The sequence below is a fragment of the Erpetoichthys calabaricus genome, chromosome 4 (genome assembly GCF_900747795.2).
Source record: "Erpetoichthys calabaricus chromosome 4, fErpCal1.3, whole genome shotgun sequence".
Taxonomy (NCBI): domain Eukaryota; kingdom Metazoa; phylum Chordata; class Cladistia; order Polypteriformes; family Polypteridae; genus Erpetoichthys; species Erpetoichthys calabaricus.
Window position 1 is genome coordinate 316,706,883 of NC_041397.2, and position 25,821 is coordinate 316,732,703.

At 41.1% G+C, this 25,821-nt stretch overlaps 1 protein-coding gene and 1 non-coding gene across 5 annotated transcripts in view; both read right to left on the bottom strand.

Moving 5' to 3' along the window:
• Positions 1 to 25,821, bottom strand: part of LOC114641109 (CD276 antigen homolog) — a 745,815-nt gene that overhangs the window by 662,584 nt on the left and 57,410 nt on the right. The window contains exon 5 of one of the 4 annotated variants that reach the window (XM_051926024.1): positions 20,620 to 21,265. The gene's annotated coding sequence lies outside the window, so the exon portion shown is untranslated. Of the gene's footprint in view, positions 21,266 to 25,821 lie in introns of those variants that run through there. The other 3 variants (XM_051926023.1, XM_051926021.1, XM_051926020.1) reach the window with 3 other exon arrangements.
• On the bottom strand, positions 25,654 to 25,807 carry LOC114643150 (5.8S ribosomal RNA). The gene has a single exon (XR_003714692.1). It is a non-coding gene; the product is annotated as a 5.8S ribosomal RNA (ribosomal RNA).

Consider the following 25,821-nt stretch of genomic DNA (forward strand, 5'->3'; position numbering starts at 1 on the left):
GCGTGGGCTCCTAACCCCTTTTTCTCTCTATTGTGCCTACGTGACCACACGGTAATACCCAAACTATTCCAAAGTGATGTTTGCACTGTTTTGTGTTTTTTGTATCTCACACCCTCATACACCTTTATCGTAAGAACATCCCTTACCTACGATGGAGCGTTCAATCAGAAGAAAATATGAAGTTGGTTTTAAATTAAATGTCATTGAAGTAGTGAAAGAAATTGGTAACTGTGCTGCTGCAACAAAATTCGATATGTCTGAGAAACTGATGTGAGATTGGAGGAGGCAAGAAGATATAAACAAAAAAAAAACAATTTAAATGTCGAATTTTTGAATGGGCGTATAAGCAGGTATATGCTTTCTGTAGGCCTATATGTAACAGAGAAATTATTACCAAGTAGGGTGCATCCTACCTGAAATTGTGAAGTGTGTTTTCTCCCCTGCACTTTCTAGCAGTTTTAGTTTAATACCATTTTTACACTTGAGCACAACTCTGTCTACTTCAAGTGTACAGAACAAAACCCAACTATCATCTCCAAGGACCCATAGCAGAAAGGAACCGAGGCATTCAAGAGACAAACAAAAAGAGAAAATGTTTCTTTAAAGAAGTCACATGGGCCATAAACATGGGAAGATATCCATTTTGAAAACAAATGTGGATTAACAGTTTTACCTATTAACTCAGTAATGTTGACCATTGATGTGTTCATCGATATGAGCAGTGCTGATGAATGAGATGGCACTGTGGTAATTCAAGTCTGAATACTGGCTGAGAGCAGTATACAGTCGTTGTCAAAAGTTTTGAGAATCACCCAAGTGTTGGTTTTTACAAAGTTTCTGCTTCAGTGATTTTAAATCTTTTTGTCAGATGTTCCTGTGGCAGACTAAAGTAGAATTACAAACATTTAATAAGTTCCAAAGGCTTTTATTGACAATTCCATGAAGTTTATACAAAGAGTCCATATTTGCAGTGTTGGCCCTTCTTTTCTTTTTTCACCCTGGCAGGCTGGCAATCAACTTCTGGGTCTAATCCCGATTGATGGCAGCTGCCCATTCTTGCATAATTAAAATTGGTGGATTTTCGTTTGTCCACCCGCCTCTCGAGGATTCTCAATGGGATTAAGGTCTGTGGAGTCTCCTGGCCATGGACCCCAAATGTCGATGTTTTGTTCCCCGAGCCACTTAGTTACCACTTTTTCGTTGTGACCCGGTGGTCCACCATGCTGTCATTCTTGAGCAACCTCTGCACTGGTGGGGCCCCAATCCTGAGCCATGAATAAAGAATAGGACCAGAACATCCTCTGAGAGCAACTTCTAACAACCATCCAAGAACAGTTTGGTGACCAACAATAAACAATCCAGCATGATGGAGCACCAGCCATGAAGGAAATGTGAGAATGTGAGTATGTGAATTTCCCCTTGGGATTAATAAAGTATCTATCTATCTATCTATCTATCTATCTATCTATCTATCTATCTATCTATCTATCTATCTATCTATCTATCTATCTATCTATCTATCTATCTATCTATCTATCTATCTATCTATCTATCTATCTATCTATCTATCTATCTATCTATCTATCTATCTATCTATCTATCTACAGTGCATGCAGAAAGTATTCCCAGCACATCACTTTTTCCACATTTTGTTATGTCACAGTCTTATTCCAAAATGGATTAAATTCATTTTTTTCCTCAGAATTCTGCACACAACACCCCATAATGACAACGTGAAAAAAGTTTACTTGAGGTTTTTGCCAATTTATTAAAAATAAAAAAACTGAGAAATCCCATGTCCACAAGTATTCACAGCCTTTGCTCAATACTTTGTTGATGCCCCTTTGGCAGCAATTCCAGCCTCAAGTCTTGTTGAATATGATGCCACAAGCTTGGCACACCTCTCCTTGGCCAGTTTGGCCCATTCCTCTTTGCAGCACCTCTCAAGCTCCATCAGGTTGGATGGGAAGCGTCGGTGCACAGCCATTTTAAGATCTCTCCAGAGATGTTCAATCAGATTCAAGTCTGGGCTCTGGCTGGGCCACTCAAGGACATTCACAGAGTTGTCCTGAAGCTACTCCTTTGATATCTTGGCTGTGTGCTTAGGGTCGTTGTCCTGCTGAAAGATGAACCGTCACCCCAGTCTGAGGTCAAGAGCGCTCTGGAGCTGGTTTTCAGCCAACACAGAGCACAAGGCAGGAAACAAACCCCGGGCAGTGCGCCAGCCCACCGCAGGGCACGCATACACACACACACACCAAGCACACACACTAGGGACAGTTTAGGATCACCAATGCACCTAACCTGCGAGTCTTTGGACTATGGGAGGAAACCCACGCAGACACGGGGAGAATATGCAAACTCACTGCGCCACCATTCTGCCCACCTCTCAGCAAAACTGGTTGAGGGGGTGAGATGTTTCATGCAGGCAGACGTAGACGGGATTTCACAATATGTGCTTTGTGCTTTATATGTGAATGCACGTTAACTCCTAAAAAAAAAGATGGCTCACAAAAGAACAGATGGCAGCCGGAGAGAGTCGGTCAATCCATTTTACGATGTTACCTGAGGGGCGCCGTTTAGGAAAGTTAAGGGGGGGTGTGCTATGGACATGAGCAGTGGCGTTTATGTAACTCAAGTGGCGCTCACTCCAGAAAGTCTGTGTTATGGACACCTATGGGCACTGTTTTGGTAAACTAAAGAGACACGTGCCCCGGACACCAAGGGGGACCCCCCTGCTCCCAGACCCCTTATAACTGACAGATGTGCCATTTATGTAACTAAAGCAATTTGCCTTACAGGAAAAGTTGGAACTTTTCGATGCCATCAAGAAGAAAACATGCCATCGAGTTCAGCTTTCCACAGTCAGCATTGTCAACTGTACACAAAGAAAGACTCCGCTATGTTCCTAAGCTCGTTAGTAGGAGCGGAGAGAAAGAAGAAAAGGTTGTGTTCTGAACTGTATTTAGTGCTTGTGACTCTGCTGTACCAGTGGGAGAACAGGTGAAGGCATCTCCCACAGGAAAATAAAAAACAGTGTGTGCTTGCACTGGTGTCTGTGTTGGGGTTGGGCAGCAGGAGCACCCCGGTATTCCACAATATATAAGATAATAAACTGTGAAAAAATGGGTTATTAAATAAATTATTATTCTTTATTTCTTAATTATTATGAAAAGTCATTGAAGGCATTTGGTAGTCTATTGGAGCCTACCAGCTACTGTATATCCAATGGAGCGCAACTGCAGCCCGCAATACCTGTGACAGCAAAGGATTAACCAATAGGAAAAAGCTCAACCCATTGAACTTGATTGACAAGTGACGAAACCAACAGGGAAAGAGGCACTGGGAAATAAATAGTGCTGGCGTTTAAAACGGCATTTGGAAATGTCAGGCGGCCATTCTCTAACCCAATTAGTCCTGAAAAGGGCCGCTGGAGCCTATCCCAGCTAGCATAGGGCGTAAAAGGCAGGGAACCGACCCTGGACAGTGCACCAGTCCATTTCAGGGAGAACACACACACACACCAGGGACAAATTAAAATCGCCAATTCACGTAACCCGCATGTGTTTGGACTATGGGAGGAAGCCGGGGTATCTGGCAAACATGTATACTCCATACAGGAAGGACCCGGGTTGCAATCCTGGTCTCCTTACTGCGAGACATCAGCTTGACCACTGTGGCATGCTACCGACTCAGAAATGTGCCATCTGGAAAAATTGCATTGTGCAATTAAAACGGTCTTTAATAATAATAATAATAATAATAATAATAATAATAATAATACAGTCCTGATCAAAAGTTTAAGACCACTTGAAAAAGCAGGATGGGCCAAAAGAGTGATGTTATTCTCCTGGAAGAAGTCCCTTGTCCTGCGGGCATTGTGTACTGTAGCGTTGTCCTGTTGAAAAGCCCAGTCGTTACCACACAGACGAGGGCCCTCAGTCATGAGGAATGCTCTCTGCAACATCTGGACATAGCCAGCGGCCGTTTGACGCCCCTGCACTTCCTGAAGCTCCATTGTTCCACTGAAGGAAAAAGCACCCCAGACCATTATGGCGCCCCCTCCACTGTGGCGCATAGAAAACATCTCAGGTGGGATCTGCTTGTCATGCCAGTAACGTTGGAAACCATCAGGACCACCAAGGTTAAATTTTTTCACATCAGAGAATAAAACTTTCTTCCACCTTTGAATGTCCCATGTTTGGTGCTCTCTTGCAAAGTCCAAACGAGCAGTTCTGTGGCGTTCAAGGAGACGAGGTCTTTGAAGACGTTTTTTGTTTTTGAAGCCCTTCAGTCTCAGATGCCGTCTGATGGTTATGGGGCTGCAGTCAGCACCAGTAACGGCCTTAATTTGGGTCGAGGATCGTCCAGTGTCTTGACAGACAGCCAATTGGATCCTCCGGCTCAGTGCTGGTGAAATTTTTTTGGGTCTTCCACTTGACTTTTTTGTTCCATAACCCTCAGGATCCATATTACTAACCGAGAATGCTAAACCGGATGATGGACGCAGGCACATCCGGCAATGGGCCGTAGCTGCAAAAAGACGTACTGCGCAGGCGCAAAAAGAGTCCGCGAGAGTCGGCTGAGGAGCCGAGAAAGGCGGACAAAAGAGGGCGAGAGAGGCGGATGAGGGGCCGCGAAAGGCAGACAAGACCACAGAAAAAAGGAGTGAGCACAGGAAAAATGGAGAAATGAGGCGCAACGAGCACCGAAAAAAGGAAAAGGCACATAAAAAAGTAGTCAAACGCAGGCAAAGCACGAAACACATTGCACACAAAACTAGACCCAAAAAAAAAAAAAAAAAAAAAAGAGGCTCGCGCACAACAGCAAGGCACCCCCCACTACAGGCACCGGACGGGACACACACCAAGAGGGGGATTCAACAAGCCCATGGAACACAAAAAAAAGAACACAAAACCACCCCACAGACCCTACAAGCAAGGGACGGGACACACACAAAGAGGGGGATTCAACAAGACACAGGAACACAGAAAGAAAGAAGATGCTCGCGCGACAACAATCCTCAACCCAACCCCCCCCCACACACACACACACACACACACACACACACACAAACACCCCCCCTCACACATCCATAAGAAGTGACACCCAAAGCCACATATTCTAAAGTAAACATCAACACCTTCACACTAGACAGCATAGGTGTCAGCATTGGTGGATCTCCTTACAATAAAGCACTATTAACCGTTCAACTGCAGAAAAGGAAACATATTAACAGTGACTGCGATCCTCCTTATTACTTATCCATATTTCGCATGCTGAGAAAGAAACAAGTCATGAATACACGGTCACGGGTACAAAACGAAAAGGAAAGGATAACAGGAACAAACACACGAACACGAAAGAAACAACAAAATAGACGGCTATGCAGCATAGGTGGATCTCATTACAATAAGGCACTATTAACCGTTCAACCGCAGAAAAGTCTCCATATTAACAGTGAGTGCAATACTCCTTATTACTTATCCATATTTCTAAAAGAAAAAATGTCTCGACTCCAAAAACGCAAAGCTCAACTGAAGCTTCTAACTAACGATGTACCTAAAAGTAAAAACTTTATGAACTGCATTAGATCCTACAATAGTTCATTTGCTTTTGCATCTACCAGAGTAAATATCAGGCCACCAAAAGGCAATGGCCCATACTGCTTTCGCATATGTGCACAAATACTGCATCGCATTGGAACAGTGCACCCTGAAACAAATCAACAACGCAAATATGCACAAATCTACATCCTAGATCCACATGACGCAAGCTATCAATCAAAGTGCTGCATCGCAACAGGCACGGATTCAAAACGAAACACCTCCCGTCTCAGACATACGTTAATGTCAGCGAAGGCTACAACGGGCTTCTCACACAGCACAGGCAAATCGATTACAGCTCCAAAACAACACGTCCCAAATACTACACATTCAACAACGCGCCTCTCAAACGGCACAAGCAAAACATACACCAGGAAAATTCATTCGGATTAATGAATGTCATTTGCAATCATTGTCATTCAGTTCACTTCCCTGAAGAAACAACTGGAAATACAAGTTATACATTTACAGGTTGTTGTCAAAAGGGTCAAATTAGACTGCCTTCTTTACATTCATATACTGAATATCTACAGAAGCTTATAACTGACGATGTACCTGAAAGTGAAATCTTTATCAACTACATTAGATCCTACAAATCGATATCCACTATAAACATTAACAGTAGCACTGCACGTGACATCCGTCTTGAAAAAATGTTGTTTATTGATGAATGTTCAATGGCATGAAGTCACTTACTCAACACCATTCATAAACTTCTACAAACGTTTATGAATAATAATATTCGATTTGGTGGAAAGGTACTTTTATGAGGAGGAGATTTTAAACAGTGATTAGCTATTCTTCCAGATGCCATGCACTCAGCTATTGTTCAGTGCACCTTAAAATACGCAGACAATTGGCATTGCTTTCAAAAGATACAGTTAGTAAAAAAGATACGATGTCCAGAACCAGATCATAACAATTGCTTATTACAACTGAGAGATGGTACACTCACCAATACAGATGGACTTCAGCCACATATTATTACAATTCCTCAAGCCTTTATCTGCGACGACTTAGTTACAGAGACATTTGGAACAGCAATATCATTAGACCAAATGCCCCTTTTAACACAACGCACTATATTATGTACAAAAAATATTAATGTGGAAAACATAAATACCCAAGTCATTCCATTACTTCCTGGAGAGACACAACTCTTTCTAAGCTCTGACAAACTTGACTCTGATCACAACAATAACCATCTTAAATGACCTTACAAGTTCTGAGCTGGAATTACCTTTTACACTTAAACGGCGTGTACAAAGAAGTTTTCAAATAAACCTTTACACTGTGCCACACACTTTATTGTTTGCTTTCTATTTGCATCATCTACACCGTCACACTATTCTATATCTCATTCATACATCACGCTCTTTGTCATTCCCAACACCAGGGGTTGGCGAGCGAAGCGAGCAGGGGGCGGAGCCCCCTAGTCATTTAAGAAATTCCAAATGAAGGTCTTACTGTCTTACTGCTTCCCACCTCAGCAGCGATGGCGCGCTGTGAGAGACCCTGCTTATGCAGTTCAACAACCCGACCACGTTCAAAAAGGGAGAGATTTTTTTGCCTTTGCCATCAGAACGTGTGACTACCTGACAGAAAATGACAATGAATCCACATCTTTGCACAGATTTGGCCTTTTAAAGGCATGTGGTCCTAAAATCTTGATCAGATGTAAAACAGCCTGTTTCAATTTAATCGTTATTTTCAATTAATTGAATGCTCAAAAACTGTTTTGTCTCACTCCCGTTTCTTCTTGTTGCATGTTGAAGCTCTACTTGGAACCTTGTTAAGATCCAACCATGCAAAATATGATTTTTTGCCATTTTTCAAGTGGTCTTAAACTTTTGATCAGGACTGTATTAATAATATTGTATTTCATAATAATTGGATGACTTCTCATAATAATTAGAATGATAATGGTATTCCACAGATTGTAATGGATTCTTACCTCTGATGAATCCTCAGTTTTTGAAACTGAGCTTAGAAGATCCTAACTGCAAGCCGCAATGCCTATGACGTCAGAGTGAATACTTCATATGTAACAATACTTTTACTTTGATACTTATCAGACTTTTTTTTTCTATTGCTAATATTGCTGGCTGGATTCACAGGGTTCGATCCATGAAGCTTCTCACATACTGCACATCGCTAAGTCAGTTTTTATATTTAATTAAACATTTTTTCCCCCCACGTCTGGTGACTCGTTTTATTCATTTTTAACCTCCAAACATAAAAGAAAATGTTTTTAATTTTAAATAACTATTTACTTAAACTTGTTTTCAGATTATAATAACCAATGGCATCAGAGCACACTTGTTTTTGGATTCTTGCGTTTTTTGACCACATTGGAAACCTTGACTTTATTAGAAGAAAATGGAATTCTGTCACAGACAGTAGTATTGTACAGATTCATTGGATTAGTCCGAGATGAATGAGAGACAGTTTGACTACTACTACTGTATGAAGAAAACTGTGCTTTACACTCACAGAATGTGGACATTTTTGATATGAAAAAAAAATTAATGTTAATTACTGAAAAACCAAAACTAAATATAAACAAAAAAGAATGAAAAAATAATATTAAAATGGTAAAAAAAAACTAAAATTAGCAGATAGCGATGAAGTAAAACTAAAAAATATTGTAAAATTGGAAAAATACTCGAATGATGGCATGATGAGGGTAGAGAATTTTTCATTGATAGGTGAAAGTTATTTCTCTCATTTGAAATGTTTCCTGCCTTTTCTTGGGATTCATCAAAGCAGCTAACAATACCGTCCCACCATTCTTGGTGTCTGCTACGTATCCAGATTCATTTTTGATTGAAGAAAAATGTAATGCCATATTCCTTCTCCCCCGACACACCCTGCTTCATAAACAAGCTCTTCTAAATTGCGGAAAATTGAAGAATCTAAGCAGAAATTACATGTGAGAATCTATTTTAAATATTCCCAACTCATGCGCAATGCATACTCTCCACTTTAGTTAATAACTGGGTCCATAAACGCTCAGGCCACGTCTAGGCTGTGTGATGTAAAGGCCACTGACGTCACATCAGATTTCTTCACCAGGTCTGATTTAGGTATTGAAACCTGAGGTGGTATCACTGTCCATCTTTATGAATAACTGTCATTCCTGTTACATCATTTGCTTAATTTCCATCTTGTTAACTGCTGTTGGTATGGATACATATAACCTTAATAAGTTCTCATGCATCAAATGATGCAGGCAGCACAGTGGTTGGAGCTTCTGCCTCCCAGCTTGACATGTCATGAGTCTGTCCAAGCTTGGGCACTTCCTGTGTGAGATTTGTATGGCTTCCTGTGTCTCTGTGTGTCTTTCCTCCCACATTGCAAAGACAATCATGCTAGTTAATGGCCAATTCTACATTGCCATGGGTTGGACTGACACCTGCCCAGCCTTCTAATGCACCTGGGCAGCTCCTCCTCAGCAAAACTCAATTTGAAAAGCCTGGTTAGAAAATGGAAGGAATTTAGAGTCACCAGTCCGTAATTTTGCTAATTAAAGGACTTAATTCTATTATGACCTCCATACTCTATAGAAGTGGTGTTTTTGACATGAAAATTGTGATGTACAGTGCCCTCCATAGTGTTTGAGACAAAGACACAGTTTTCCTATGATTCCCCCCACTGCTCCACAGTTTATAATTATAAATCAAACAATTCAGACATTGTGAATCAAGTGCACACTGTAGACTTTCATTTAAGGGGATTTGCAGATATTTCAGTCACATTCTGTAGAAATTATGGCACTTTTTCTACATGGTCCCCTCATTTCAGGCCACCATAATTAAAACCATCACATTTCTGACTTGCAGTCTGGAGTTGCATCTCCCTTGCGTTTAATGACTGCTTGACGTCTGCGATTCATAGATATCAGCAGATGTTGATGGTCTTCTCTGGTGATGCTCTGCCAAGCTTCTAATGCAGTCTTCTTCAGCTCCTACTTGTTTCATGGGGCTTGTCCACTTAAGTTTTCTCTTCAGCATATGGAAGGCCTGCTCAATTGGATTGAAATCGGGTGACTGGCTTGGTCATTCAAGAATTTTCCATTTTTTAACTTTGATAAACTCTCATGTGGCCACAGCAGTATGTTTGGCTCATTGTCTTGTTTTAGATTGAAGCACCGTCCAGTGAGTTTGGAGGCATCTACTGGGAATTGAGCAGATCAGATGTTTCTACACACCTCAGAATTCACTGTGCCACTGCCATCAGCAGTTCCTTCATCAACGAAGAGATGTGTGCCAGGACTGGTGGCAGCCACACATGCCCAAACCATAACACCCACAGCACTGCCATGTTTAACACATGAGGTGGTCTGCTTTGGATCTCAGGCAGTCCCTGAGTCACTTTGCTCTTGCCATCACTCTGATCAGGTTCGTCTTTATCTCATTTGTCCACAAGACCTTTTCCAAAATTCTGCAGCTCTTTGAAATTGTTTTTCACAAACTGTAATCTGGCCATCCTGTTTTTGTGGTGTTCATCTTGCAGTGTGTCCTCTGTATTTCTGTTCATGAAGTCTTCTGCTGATAGTCTTCTCTGACACACACACATCAGCCTCCTGATGACTGTTTGTGATTTGTTGGACAGGAGTTTGGGGTTTTTCTTGACCATAGTGAGGATTGTTCTGTCATCAGCAGTGGAGGTCTTCCTTGGCCTACCAGTCCCTTTGTGATTACCACCAGTGTGTTCTTTCTTCTTCATGATAATTTCAGACAGTTGATTTTGGTTATCCTAAGTTTTTCCTGATGTCTCCAATGATGTTTTATTCTTGTTTTTCAGCCACATAATGGTTTCTTGGGCTTTCCTTGTCATAGCTGTTGCCCTCACATTGGACAATGGCAACTACAGACTCCAAAAGGGAAAAGCAAGCTGATGTGTCTTATGAAGCAAGAAACCCACCTGAGGAATCACAAACAGTTGTGACACAAATTGTGCCAAACGTTATGGTGACCTGAAACTGGGTGGACCACAAATAAAAAGTATTGTCATTTTTACATGGTGTGACTGAAATGTATGCAGTGGCCTTTAAATCAAAGTCTGCAGTGTACACTTTAATCAAAGTCTGAATTGTTTGATTTGTAGTTTTAAACTGTGGAGCAGAGGAGGAAATCAAGGAAGAATGTGTCTTTGTCCCAAACATTATTACAGTCCCTTAATTTAACTCACTATTAATGTCTGCTCATACTTTGCCAATGATTTGCAACACATGTACCTTTCTTGTCACAAAAAAGAAATCAATCAGAAGGTGGAATGCTGATGCCTGGTCCGTCTTGATTGGCATCAGATCATTTTGTTACACTCTGAGTTCATCATCATCTGACAAAATACAGCCTCGGAGATTTAAATGTTAAGTAAAGCAAGAGCCTCATGTTTTTAATGGGGAAGGGCAAGTCACCATAAAATGGTAGACTACACAGACTACACAGTGCATGGCTCAGACTCAAGCCTCTGGGGCAGTCTAGTAACAGCGCTGATACCCAGGTGTTTACTGTACAGCAGCGTGAGGTGGGTAAACAATTAAAAACGTGATTTTCTGTGTACATACCTGTTGCTTTCACACCAGAACCCTGCACACTTTTGAAACAGGGACATCATGGTATCCCGAAGGTTGCTGGTTCGAATCCCCGTCACTGCCAAAAAGAGATCCTGCTCTGCTGGGCACTTGAGAAAGGCTCTTAACCTTCAATTGCTCCAGGGGTGCTGTACAATAGCTGACCCTGAGCTCTGACCCCAAAGGGCATGCGAAAACTAACAAATTCCTAATATGAGAAATGGTGTAAGGCGAAATAAAGAACAAAAAGAAAAAAAGTGCTGGCTTCCGTTCTGCAAATTGGAAGTTGCACAGGTAGGCCTTCTTACTTCCTTCCTTACTTTTTCAAATTTAGCACCATCAGGCAGCCGTCCTCAGTGGTGGGGAAACCTGGACATGCCACTCTGTCCAATTCTGATTAAAGTGTAGTTGTTTTTTAAAAGTGGGTGGGGGTCCTTGTTTCAATACTAAAAACAATAGGCTCTCTTATTCAAGCCCCACAGTTAGTGCAGGTTGCACATGCACACACACATAGCCAAGGGGATAGAGAACACTGCAGGGCCAATGCATTGATGCCATGAGCTTGACACAGGCTGGTAGTACCCAACACTAAGACAATTTCACAGACTCGAACAAGACATGATGTTTAGGAAGAAGAAAATGGATAAATGCTGAAGACGACAAAGTTGAGGGCTGTTAAATTAAGTTAAAACTACTGAGGAGAGCTTCATACTAATTTTTCAAGCACAAGTACAACACCTCGCTAGAAAGGATTGGAATTTCCAATATAATAATTCTGTCAGAATTCTTCTATTTTCTGTATAAAAGATAAATTACTGGTATATTGATTTTACGTACAGGTCATAGATGGAGCTGACAACATCTGAGTGAGGCAGGGTGGTTGGGAGTGTTACTGGTGGGGAAGTCCCACAAAGAGATTGTTGAAATCACAAGCTTACCAGAATCCTCAGTGCATAAAGTCATCACTGACTGGAAACAAGGCCTCATTGATGTAAACGTCTCTTCTCTGTGTTGTTTCTTTTTGGAAGCAGCATGCATTAAGTAGTGATTGAGAGGTAATCTTGGCTAGAGGCAGGGCCGGATTAAGACGAAATTGTGCCTGATGCTGCAGTGCAGAAAAGGCCTATTTTTTCTTTGCATTGGTGCATTCGACACTCACCGTACAGGCGCACTCAGACCGACCAAGGAGCCATAATTGCTTACGATGCAACCAGCCAGCCTTTATTGAACGCGAATAATAATAACGACGTAGTATCGTAACAACTCGAGATTAACATCAAACTATGTAACATCAACATTCAATAGCAATTGTCTGAAAAGTGCACTTAATGCAGAAAACCTAACAATCAAATACACAAAATTTCACAATTCTCTTACAAAACAGAATAAGAAAAAATGAATTTGCAGAGACTTTGGGTCAAAGTGACTCAGTTCAGGCTCTTGAGGGTAAAAATTTGTCCACGATTTAAATTTCACAATAGACCAGAATCCTGTCAAGGATTTTAAAACTTCTAAACATCCATGCCGAGCCCGCGGGCCAGCTTTTAGTTTTACCTTTACAGATAACCATTTAAATAGCCATCGATGTTTACTGTACAACCAACTTTCAAGGTGAAATATTTACTACGTGGCACTTACCAAACAATAATAAAGTGGCAAGAATCCCCAAGATATTGCAAAAAACGCAGCTACATTACTAAGTAAACTGTTTAACATAAAATTGATAGCATTAATTTGAAATCTTGGGTTAACAATAAACACAACGACATTATAGTTACATCACAGCGCAAAGAACAATAGTAACTGTATAATAAGTAATGCTGTGTCTAGGCGTCCAAAAGTCGGACTCCAAATTTCATTCTAAGAATTATTTTGAGGTTAATATAGCAAAGGAAAACTGTTCAGCTTCCGGAAAATTCTCGTCTGTTTTCATCTGGGCCTATTTGAGGAATGGGCCTAATGCTGCAGCATCAACAGCACCCACCTTAATCAGGCCTTGGCTAGAGGACATTATTATTTTGTAATCATATACTGGAAACAAGTGCTACTATATCACAATATACATTGAATAAAATTAATTTAATGAAGAAAAACCTTTTAGGAATACAGTAATCCCTCCTCCATCGTCGGGGTTGCGTTCCAGAGCCACCCGCGAAATAAGAAAATCCGCGAAGTAGAAACCATATGTTTATATGGTTATTTTCATATTGTCATGCTTGGGTCACAGATTTGCGCAGAAACACACGAGGTTGTAGAGAGACAGGAACGTTATTCAAACACTGCAAACAAACATTTGTCTCTTTTTCAAAAGTTTAAACTGTGCTCCATGACAAGACAGAGATGACAGTTCTGTCTCACAATTAAAAGAATGCAAACATATCTTCCTCTTCAAAGGAGTGCGCGTCAGGAGCACCTTGGTAAACCACAACATGACCATGAAGCAACTGTACAGGGTCCCATTTGAGAGGAACAGTGTTAGGGTCAAAGGACTTCGACATGAATATGTACAGGTAAGTGTTACAGTCCTTTACATTTACAATACAGAATGGGTGCAGTCCAGTAACAGCTGAATATGTACCATTGGATCAGTGCCACATAGATATATTCAGAAAGCTACGCAGATACCTGTGTGGTGGGGTGGAGCGGTTCTGTATGTGTAGTAGTGTAGTTGTGTGTTTTGAGTAATGCCATCCACAATATGTATTTTTTGTTGCAGAGAATCTTGGACAAGGATGGAGCTGCTCAGCCTCATGAATTTATTTACATTGACGAGGCAAAAGTAGACGACAGGGACGTAATATACTTGGCCAAAGGGCGATTGTGCACGTCCCGAGGCAGTGCGGAGGAAATATCACATTGCGTGCCGCCGTAACCTCCGAGGGCTACTGCACCATCATTCCAAACTGGGTCCCTATAATGCACAACACATAATCACATTTCTAGATGCACTTCATGATGCAGTTGTACAGGACAGACCAGAGCAGCCCAGGTTTGTTGTTGTCTGGGATAATGTCAGTTTCCATCGGGCTGCTATCGTCCAGAACTGGTTCACCAACCATGATCAATTTGAAGTTGTGTATTTTCCCCCTTACTCGCCATTTCTCTACCCTATAGAAGAGTTTTTTTCCACTTGGAGATGGCGCGTATATGACCGGCAACCACATGCCCGCATGCCTCTTCTGCAGGCAATGGAACAGGCCTGCAGAGACATTGAGGTAAGGTCCAGCCATGGATGGATTTGGCACACAAGGGGATATTTTCCCTGATGCTTAGCGAGAGAAGACATTGCTTGTGATGTTGATGAGATCCTGTGGCCAGACCCCAACAGACAGCAGGATCCATAAGACCACTTACACACAATTATGTTTTTCTGTGTTTACAGTAGTGTATTGTTTGTTTTATGTTTGCTTTAACTGAATTTACTGTACTGTAAAGAACACAACTGTAATGTACAGTATTTAGTGTTTCATTTTTTGGGTGTTGTGAAAACGTGCCTTCTGTGGAACTGAATAAAAACAGTGCAAACAAAAGCCTGCAGTGTTTTATATAAAGTAGACTAGTGTGTTGCTGCTGATTTGAAAGTGCATTCTTATGATGCAAGTGGGTATCATTATGTCACCAGTAAACCCCGATTCTCTAACGAATCGCAAAGGAATGAATGGAAATCACATGGATGTAATTAATCCATATATCTGTATTTCCATTAAGTAATATATGTAAAGTAAAATGGACGTTTAATCGTGTAAGTATATAATGTCCGTGAGTTGCCGCAGGTATATGTATGAGATATATTTGAGTGTAAAGGTGTAGATGACGTACATAGGAATTACAGAAGTCATGAAATGGTATTGGACGTATGCGATCCCGTAAGTACTTTTGCTTCAATTACATTGTATGTCATGGTGTTGACGACTAACCGTGTACCGTTGCATAAACCTTGTTTAGTATTAAGGTTTCTTAATAGCATGACTATTGTTCCGACCTTAAGGGAAAGATTGTGTTGTGGAAATCCGGCTGGGTTAATAGTGTTTAAATATTCCAAGGGGAAATTAAGATGCTCATTTTCGTCTTCACAATCAACATTGTCAGTACTTAGAAAGAGGCGGCTTTCTTCAGGAAGTAATGCAATCACTTGGTTATATATTTGATTAACGTCAATATTTTTTGGACATAATATAGCCCGTTTCTCAGTTTTTTTATTTTTAATAAAGTTGCAAAAACCTCAAGTAAACTTTTTTCACGTTGTCATTATGGGGTGTAGTGTGCAGAATTCTGAGGAAAAAAATGAATTTAATCCATTTTGGAATAAGGCTGTAATATAAGAATAATGTGGAAAAAGTGATGTGCAGTGAATACTTTCCGGATGCACTGTATATAGATAGAAAGGCACTATATGATAGATAGATAGACAGACAGACAGTTAGATAGATAGATAGATAGATAGATAGATAGATAGATAGATAGATAGATAGATAGATAGATAGATAGATAGATAGATAGATAGATAGATAGATAGATAGATAGATAGATAGATAGATAGATAGATAGATAGAAAGGCACTATATGATAGATAGATAGATAGATAGATAGATAGATAGATAGATAGATAGATAGATAGATAGATAGATAGATAGATAGATAGATAGATAGATAGATAGATAGATAGATAGATAGATAGATAGATAGATAGATAGCACTTTATACAAGTCAGGTTTTAGTTTGTGGTAAAGCTGCCAATTTCAGATGAGCTCCTTCTCACTTTACTTTAGATGAGTGTTTAAAAATAAACCAAACAAACACAAATAAATGTTTTTGCTTAGAAATACTCCAAATTAGTTTTCTCTTCTTTTTCTCTTCTTCATGCCAAACATTACTTTTATTTGTGGACAAATGAACACCATAAATTAGAAACAAAGCATAATATTTAATTAAAAGAAAAGATGAATGTAGTTACAAATAAACATATATAAAAATAAAACATATTTTAAAGTTATTAAAGTGTGAGAAGCAAAGCAGGAAGATGATTGTCTTATAGCAGCAAGCAATTTCCTTTTTAAAATGTATTTACTAAGATGCATTTTATAAATGCTTGATAGTTATTTTATTCTTAATTGTTTGCATTTCTTCTAGTACATGCCTCAAACAAATTACACTTATTAGGCTGCTGTAAAGTATTGGACCTCAAATCCAACAGTGTACTTGCCATCCAAGACTGTGCTTGTTCAAGACGTCTTTCAATTCTGGTCCTGTGCTGTTTCTAATTTTGTGAAATCTGAAAGTTTATGACTACTTAATACAGTCTGACTTACTAATACTGCTGCTCAAGGAGGATTAGAGCAGCGTGTCAAGGCTGCAGCACACGTCTTAACATCTGCTTCACATCCCCTGGAATTTGAAACTTTTGAATGTTGCAGCTTGTTAAATACAAAGGAGCCAAAAAAAACCCCCAACAACTATGTGCTATGTGCCGCCCCAAGCAAATTCAAACCAAACTTACTTTTCATATGTAAAACATGTAAAGTGTAAGAAAGGTATGATTGTCAAATTGCTCTCTAAATAATATGCTTGGGTTTTCTTGGTTCCCATTTTAATGGACTCCTTGTACTGTTTTTCTGTCAGAATTACAGTGCACTCTGTTAATACATAATTTGTACTTTGAAACATGATAAACTATCTACTATAAAATAAAACACTAAGGTTAGCGTGAATAGTCTCTCAGAGCAATCTGATAGGTCAGTTTGTCTTTGGACTGATTGGTCATTTTTACTTTGGTGATGCGACAAAAGCAAAAGTGTAAGTGTGAGTCTCATAAGGAAGAGTTAAAGTGCACACTGAGAGAAAAGCAGTGAGAAAGTAACTCACAAATAATGACAAAGTCTGAGACAGAGACTTTACAGGAACATGTTCGAGAGACGGGCTGCTGATGAAGAGACATTCACACATAAGCAAATACAGAGGAAAGGTACTGAAGGTACACATAGTGCAAAAGATAGCAAACATTTTTTAATGATCCTATTACTGGTCTTTGACAGGTATCGTGTGTGGTAGATTATAAATACATACTCAGGCCCCCTGCAAAGGCCTGCTTTGCTCCTTCCCTCATTTCAATTTAAAAAAGAACAATTATTAACCATAAAATAATAAAACAAACATTACATTTGGTACATTGTGCACAAGTTTTCAAGCCAAATTACTCTATGGGCCTTCACGCACTTTATCAAGGACTGCAAGCGGCTGGAGTCTCCTTGCAAAACTCATCTAGTGGGAGCTGATCTAAAAACATCTGCAATAGGAAGGGGGAACCTTGTTAAGTCTTTCCATTGTTTGTGCCTTCTTTGTTATTTCAGGAGTCACAGAATCCATCTCAGTAGCTTGGGGTGCAGCGCTGGCCTGGAATGTTAGCTTTACATGGATACACAACAGCTCAGGAGCTAAAGCAGATACTTTAAATCTTTCTAAATTGAGACAGACAATGTAGCAGACTAGTAGAGGAATACAGGATTGCGAAGATTTAGAAATTCTGATTTGTACAGAAAATTATAATTTAACACAAACTACTCTACTCACACAATTTCTGCCTGATTAAAGAGAGAATCTTGTTTTTTTATATTAAAGGCACTTAATTCCTTAATAATTACATTTGAGTCTGTTTCATAGTAGTCTCCAGCCTACACTTCTGCATGTACAGTTGTCACCAAAAGTTTTGAGAATGACACAAATTTTCATTTTTGCAAAGTTTGCATCTTCAGTGTTTTTAGAACTTTGTGTCAGATGTTTCTATGGTAGAATGAAGTAGAATTACAAACATTTCATAAGTTTCACAGGCTTTTATTGACAATGACATGAAGTTTAGGCGCAGAGTCCATATTTGCAGTGTTTTCCCCTACTTTCTTTTTCAAGACCCCTGCAATTTACCCTGCCAGGTTTTCTATCACCTTCTGGGCCAAATCCTGACTGATGGCAGCCCATTCTTGCAGAATCAGTGCTTGGTGTTTGTCAGAATTGGTGTTTTTTTGTTTGTCCACCCGCCTCTTGAGGATTTGACCACAAGTACTCAATGGGATTAAGGTCTGGGGAGTTTCCTGGCCATGGACCCCAAATTTCCACTTAATTCTAGATAGATAGATAGATAGATAGATAGATAGATAGATAGATAGATAGATAGATAGATAGATAGATAGATAGATAGATAGATAGATAGATAGATAGATAGATAGATAGATAGATAGATAGATAGATAGATAGATAGATAGATAGATAGATAGATAGATAGATAGATAGATAGATAGATACTTTATTAATCCCAAGGGGAAATTCACATACTCACATTCTCACATTTCCTTCATGGCTGGTGCTCCATCATGCTGGATTGTTCATTGTTGGTCACCAAACTGTTCTTGGATGGTTGGTAGAAGTTGCTCTCTGAGGATGTTCTGGTCCTATTCTTTATTCATGGCTCAGGATTGGGGCCCCACCAGTGCAGAGTTTGCTCAAGAATGGCAGCATGGTGGAGCACCGGGTCACAACGAAAAAGTGGTAACTATGTGGCTCGGGGAACAAAACATCGACATTTGGGGTCCATGGCCAGGAAACTCCACAGACCTTAATCCCATTGAGAATCCTCAAGAGGCGGGTGGACAAACGAAAATCCACCAATTTTAATTATGCAAGAATGGGCAGCTGCCATCAATCGGGATTAGGCCTAGAAGTTGATTGCCAGCCTGCCAGGGTGAGTTAAGAGGTCTTGAAAAAGAAAGAAGGGCCAACACTGCAAATATGGACTCTTTGCATAAACTTCATGGAATTGTCAATAAAAGCCTTTGGAACTTATTAAATGTTTGTAATTCTACTTTAGTCTATCACAGGAACATCTGACAAAAAGATTTAAAATCACTGAAGCAGAAACTTTGTAAAAACCAACACTTGGGTGATTCTCAAAACTTTTCACAACGACTCTATACTGCTCTCAGCCAGTACTCAGACTTGAATTACCACAATGCCATCTCATTCATCAGCACTGCTCATATCGATGAACACGTCAATGGTCAACATTACTGAGTTAATAGGTAAAACTGTTAATCCACATTTGATTTCAAAATGGATATCTTCCCATGTTTATGGCCCATGTGACTTCTTTAAAGAAACATTTTCTCTTTTTGTTGGTCTCTTGAATGCCTCGGTTCCTTTCTGCTATGGGTCCTTGGAGACGATAGTTGGGTTTTGTTCTGTACACTTGAAGTAGACAGAGTTGTGTAGTGCTCAAGTGTAAAAATGGTATTAAACTAAAACTGCTAGAAAGTGCAGGGGAGAAAACACACTTCACAATTTCAGGTAGGATACACCCTACTTGGTAATAATTTCTCTGTTACATATAGGCCTACAGAAAGCATATACCTGCTTATACGCCCATTCAAAAATTTGACATTTAAATTGTTTTTTTTTTTTGTTTATATCTTCTTGCCTCCTCCAATCTCACATCAGTTTCTCAGACGTATCAAATTTTGTTGCAGCAGCACAGTTACCAATTTCTTTCACTACTTCAATGACATTTAATTTAAAACCAACTTCATATTTTCTTTCGATTGAACACTCCATCGTAGATAAGGGATGTTCTTACAATAAAGGTGTATGAGGGTGTGAGATATAAAAAAACACAAAACAGTGCAAACGTCACTTTGGAATAGTTTGGGTATTACCGTGTGGTCACGTAGGCACAATAGAGAGAAAAAGGGGTTAGGAGCCCACACTGATACAGCGCATTGCAGCACCCACATAGAAAAAAAGGCCGTGTGCTCCGTGGTTACTCTCTCAGGTGGGCAGGCGTTAAAATATCATAATCTCTTCAATTAATAGCGTGAGTTTTCCGCATTCGAGTTATACGACCGACATTATAAAATACCAGAAATCATACAGTAAAATCAAGTCCTGACTTATCTGCGGGAGAACTTATCCGTGAGTATATACGGTAGGTGATATGACAGAAGTAGGTAGATATTGTTCGGCTTTAAACTTTAAGTCAGAGACCTGTAGATTTTCTGATTCATATTGTCATCAGGGAAAAGTAGCGTTTCTTCCCAACGAAGAGGGATATCCGCAAGAATTAAAAGATTTGTTGTTTTGTGAAAATGAAATCCACATACGCGAGTGGCAGAGATACAAAGTGGCTGGCACATAGTGCCCGCCTGAGCGAAGCAAGCAGGGTGCAGAGTCCCCTAATAAAATCCTAATGAAAATCCATTTTAATTTCAGATTATAATGTAACAAAACAGGACAAACACCTAGGGGAATGAATACTTTCACAAGGAACTGTAACACAAGGAGAAACACTACACACAAATGGAGAGACAACAAAAAATCATAAATTAAGGGCTAACTGTAAAGTGGAATGTTTAAAACTGAATTATGTACAAAAAGTCTAAAAGCAGAACCTGACCATATGCAGGTAGTAACTATTACAAGCAGCTATTAAGCCAGGCAGTTCTGGATTTGTAGAGGTGATATAAATTCACTGTTTTCTAAAAATATCAATGTCAAGCTCCTACAGAATTGTTAATCACTGGAAGATCACCAAAAGTCCTGTCTCACAAATTCCATAGTTTGGTGTTGCCTTTCATCATATGCATTTTCCAGAGCAAGCATCTGCAAGCCGTGGGCATGTAATTAAAGTAAAGTAAAGCTAATACGTCTAATCTTTTTAAATCCTTACTCTTTTATAAACAGTGATTGTCTGAGTAAATCACCAACTGGACCATTGGGAAGATGTTTTTGCATCCATTGTGACTACACAGCATAAAAAGCAGTAATACCTTGAATGTGAATGCATTTGCCACTTTGTGCTTTTTATTCCTTGAAGTATGGCTGTGTGTGCTTTAATCGTGCCACCCTGATAGAGAATCTGTTTTTTTTTACTGCTAATCATATTTTGTTTGTATTAAAAAAATAACATTTTCCCCTCAAATCTAATTTAATCAGACAGAAATTGTAAAAGTTTCAAATTATATGATTTAATGAACAAAAAACATTAAACTAAATGATATAGTATATGAAAATGCTAACTAGGTTGTCTTCTTTATCTTCTGATCTGAAAATTAAGACAAGAAAACTAGTTAGGGGTACTGCAGTCTGACTTCAAAAATGAAATTCAGTACATTAAATATGAAATAATTGGGACTTAAAACCAAACAGGAATAATCTGTAATGTTCTGTAACAAAAACACAAAAATATAATCATAAATTTTAAAAAAAAATAGAGAGGCAAATCCTGAAAATTAAACTATACACAGGGGATTGAGGAAGTCTTCTGACCCCTTTACTTCCTGCTCACTTTATTGTTTTGGAGATTTAATTTTAAAGGATTAATTTGACATTTTTCCCATCAATCTAAACCCCATAAACCATAATGACAGAGTAAAGACGTTTTCAGAAAGATTTTCAAATTTATAAGGAAAAACAAAAATGGAAATATCTTTACTCGTAGAAGCATTCTGACCATTTGCTGTGACCTTCCAAATTGTCCTCATGCGCCTCCTGTTTGCATTAATTCTCCTTGAGATATATCCAGAACTTGATTGCATTCCACCTGTGGCAAACTGAACTGATGGATGTCCATACTAACTCCCTCTGTCTAGCTCAGGTGATGCCTGATAAACTACTTAAATGTGCTTTGGAGAAATGCCATCTATCAGCAACTCCATCATGGCACAAGACCCAGGACCTTGTGCATAAACGGTGCATATGTTGTGTGCACCCAATTCCATGCTCACATTGCAATATATTAAAACTAAACATGGCGTAAAGCCACGCACAGTTTCACACCAGCCTCAAACCTTGCGTACACATGTTTTCTGCTCAGTTTTGCAAATTGGAGGCACCCAGCATCAAAGCAGTGCTACTGTTCAGTGTGGTCTCCCTTTTTTGAGATTAGCATCAATGACGTGGGTTTATCAAATACACTGAAATTAATTGCATATCGTCTACAAATGTAATTAGCTTGATTGTAATCATTCTTTAACAATATAATGGTGAACAAAATGAACAAGGTATACCAAATACCATAGCTGATTTAGCGTTGTTACTCTCAGTGCACCACTCAGAGTATTTTAACTCACTACATCTAACTGTGGACTCACAGCTCTACAGTGGGTTGTGTCGAGAGCACAGAGAAATATTGTGATACAGCTTCCAGGTGTAGGAGGACATTTATAGCACATGCTGCATAAAGAAAGCCACCAACATCGGTGTGAATTTCTACTCAGCCATGCATACAGTCTATTTGAGCTTTTCCCATCCGGCAAATGTTTCACAGCCTTTTCTGCAGGGACCTCGCAGTTCAGAAACAGTTTCGTCCTAAGAGCTCTAAACGCACTCAATTAGTCCATCAAGTGCTCCAGGTAGAACTAATTATACTTATAAATAAAATTACCTCACTTTAAACTTGAACTACAACTGTAATATTGCACAACTTGAGCCACTTTATGAACCATCTGCATTATCTGCACTGTATGTACATGTATATTGTACTTATGCTTTCATATTGTATATTTTTTCAGTATTATTTATCATATTATTATTATTGCTATTTTATGGGAAAATACATTTTTTGGAGGATTTGCATATTGAATCTCATTGTATCATACAATAACAATAAAGGAATTCAATTGTGTTCAATAGAAGAGAGCACGTATTTGCAGATGATGAAGACTGGCTTTTAAGTCAATTTAGATTTCCAAGAGCTATCATATTTGAACTGTGTGCTGTTAGAATACTAGCATTCATACTTGATATCATTTTTATGATAAAATCCACTAAAGTATGCATATTACATTTAATAGATAAATTGTTAACTTTATATAAATAATGTATAATGTTAAAAATTAAATACTGTATGTGAGGGTACGGTGGTGCAGCAATAGCAATGAGCTGGCACCCCTTTCAGGGATTGTTCCTGTCACACGCTTGATGTTTGTTAGGACTGGCCCAACCCTGGATGGATGGAATAATTAAACATGTAAATGAAGATTTTTCAGTGTTTCATAACGGTTTTTAAGAATCGGCACTCTAAACTTACAGCTGATTTTATATTTATCACAGAGCTCATTGATCTACCCTGGTCAACTGTAAGTGCTATTATTGTGAAATAGAAGCATCAAAGAGCAATAACAGCTTAGCCATGAAGTGGTAAACCATGCAGACTTACAGAGCATGGTAGCCGAGTGCTGAAGTGCATAAAAATAGGCGTCTTCTCATTAGCACAAAATTAGTGCATTGGGAGCTTCATGAAATGGGTTTACTTAGCTGAACAGCTGCATGCAAGTCTAAAATCACTATGTGCAATGCCAAGCGTCAGCTGAAGTGGTGTAAAGCATGCTGCCATTGGATTCTGGTGCAGTGGAAAAGTAGAGTGATGACTTATGCTTCACTATGTGTCAATCTGGGTGGGCCAATCTGGGTTTGGCAAGATGCCAGGAAAACGCTACTGTCTGGATTGTATAGTACCCACTGTAAAGTTTGGAGAATAAAGGATCATGGCAGGGTTTGGGATAGGCTCCTTTGTTCCAGTGAAAGAAGGGTCTTGGTAGCGCTGCAGCAGACAGAGGCATTTAAGACAATTGTATGCTTCCAACTTTGTCGAAGATCCTTTTAGTCCCTACATGTCTGTGCTTCTTTGGACTGTGCCAGGTCCATAAAGATATGGAAGAACTTTAGTGGCCTTGATAGAGCCCTGACCTCAACCCTATTGAACATTTCAAGAACATACTATGGAGAAAAGTATGTAGACACCTGACTATCACACCTATATAAGCTTGGTGAACAGTCTCATTCCAAGACCATCTGCATTAATATGGAGTTGGCCTAGCAATGTGGCTAAAACAGCTTGCTCTTTTCTTTCCAGAAGTTTTCAAGTGTGTCTGTAGGACATTTTTCCCATTCAGCCAAAACAGAATCTGTGTGGTCAGGTACTGGTGCTGGTCAAGAAGACCTTGCTCACAATCAGCATTCTAATTTACCCCAAAGGTGTTCGGTAGGGTTAGGATCAGGGCTCAGTGCAGGCCACTCAAGTTCTTCCATGTGCCCTGACTTTATACACAGGGGCACAGTCATGCTGGAACATAAAGAAGACTTCCCAAGCTGAAGTGCACAATTGTCTAAAATGCATTTGTAAGCCACAGTATTAACAGGACCCTTCACTGGCACCAAAGGGCTTAGCTCCAAACCCTACCATGATCCCTCTGGGCAGGCCGGGCAGGGCGCGGCGGGCAGGTCGATCCCTCGGCCCCGGGAAGCGGCGAGCTCGCGGCTGGGGGGTGCTGTAACACCGGCGGCGGGTGCCGCCGGCCACCTTCTCCCCCTGGCCCTTCCCTGCCGACCCGGAGCCGGTCGCGGCGCACCACCACGGAGGAACTGCGCCCGGCGGGGGCCGAGCCCGACCGGGCGGCGGTCCCGCCCCCCCCCCCGCGCACCCGCCCCCGGAGGGACGGGGACGGAGGGGGCGGAGGGATCCGCCGACACCGGGACGGCCGACCCAGGTGGCCCGCCGGGTTGAATCCTCCGGGCGAACCCCACCCGTTTACCTCTCGGCGGGTTCACGCCCTCTTGAACTCTCTCTTCAAAGTTCTTTTCAACTTTCCCTTACGGTACTTGTTGGCTATCGGTCTCGTGCCGGTATTTAGCCTTGGATGGAGTTTACCACCCGCTTTGGGCTGCATTCCCAAACAACCCGACTCCAAGGAGACCTGATCCCGGCGCGACGAGGGCCGCCACCGGCCTCACACCGTCCACGGGCGGAGCCTCGATCAGAAGGACTTGGGCCCCCGCTCGACACCGGGAAGGCGGTCTCCTGTACGCCACATTTCCCACGCCCGGGTAAGGGCGGGCGGGGATTCGGCGCTGGGCTCTTCCCTCTTCACTCCCCGTTACTGAGGGAATCCTGGTTAGTTTCTTTTCCTCCGCTTAGTAATATGCTTAAATTCAGCGGGTCGTCACGTCTGAGCTGAGGTCTGAGTCGGATGATCGGCGGGGAAGGAGAGGAGGAGGAGGAGGAGGAGGGGGTGAGCGAACCTCCGGGAAGGAGGCCCAAAACACCCGCAACCGACCCTACCTCCGACCACCACCGCCAAAGCTCTCGTCTCCGCGGACGCGACCAGTCGGCGCGTCCCGCCCAGCTAGGGGGGGCGGGCAGACGCCCTCCCCGCCACCCTCCGGGAGCACGCAGAGTCCGTGTGGGGAAGACCGGTCCGATGCCCTGCTCGTCGACCGCCGACCGGTCCCCTTGTGTACTCTGCCCGGGGGAGGCGAGGGGGGAGACGTCGCCGCACCCCCCCTCCTCTAGGAGGGGGGCGGGACGGCACGCGACGGGGCCGCGCGCCACGGGTCTGCCCTTAGGGGAACGGAGGGGCCTGGGTCCCTACGAACTCCCCAGCCGCGCCGGAAACCGCCCCGGAGGGCGGTGGCGGCGATTGATCGGAAAGGCGACCCTCAGACAGGCGTGGCCCCGGGAGGGACCCGGGGCCGCAAGGTGCGTTCGAAGTGTCGATGATCAATGTGTCCTGCAATTCACATTAGTTCTCGCAGCTAGCTGCGTCCTTCATCGACGCACGAGCCGAGTGATCCACCGCCAAGAGTAGTTTTTCTCTCTCT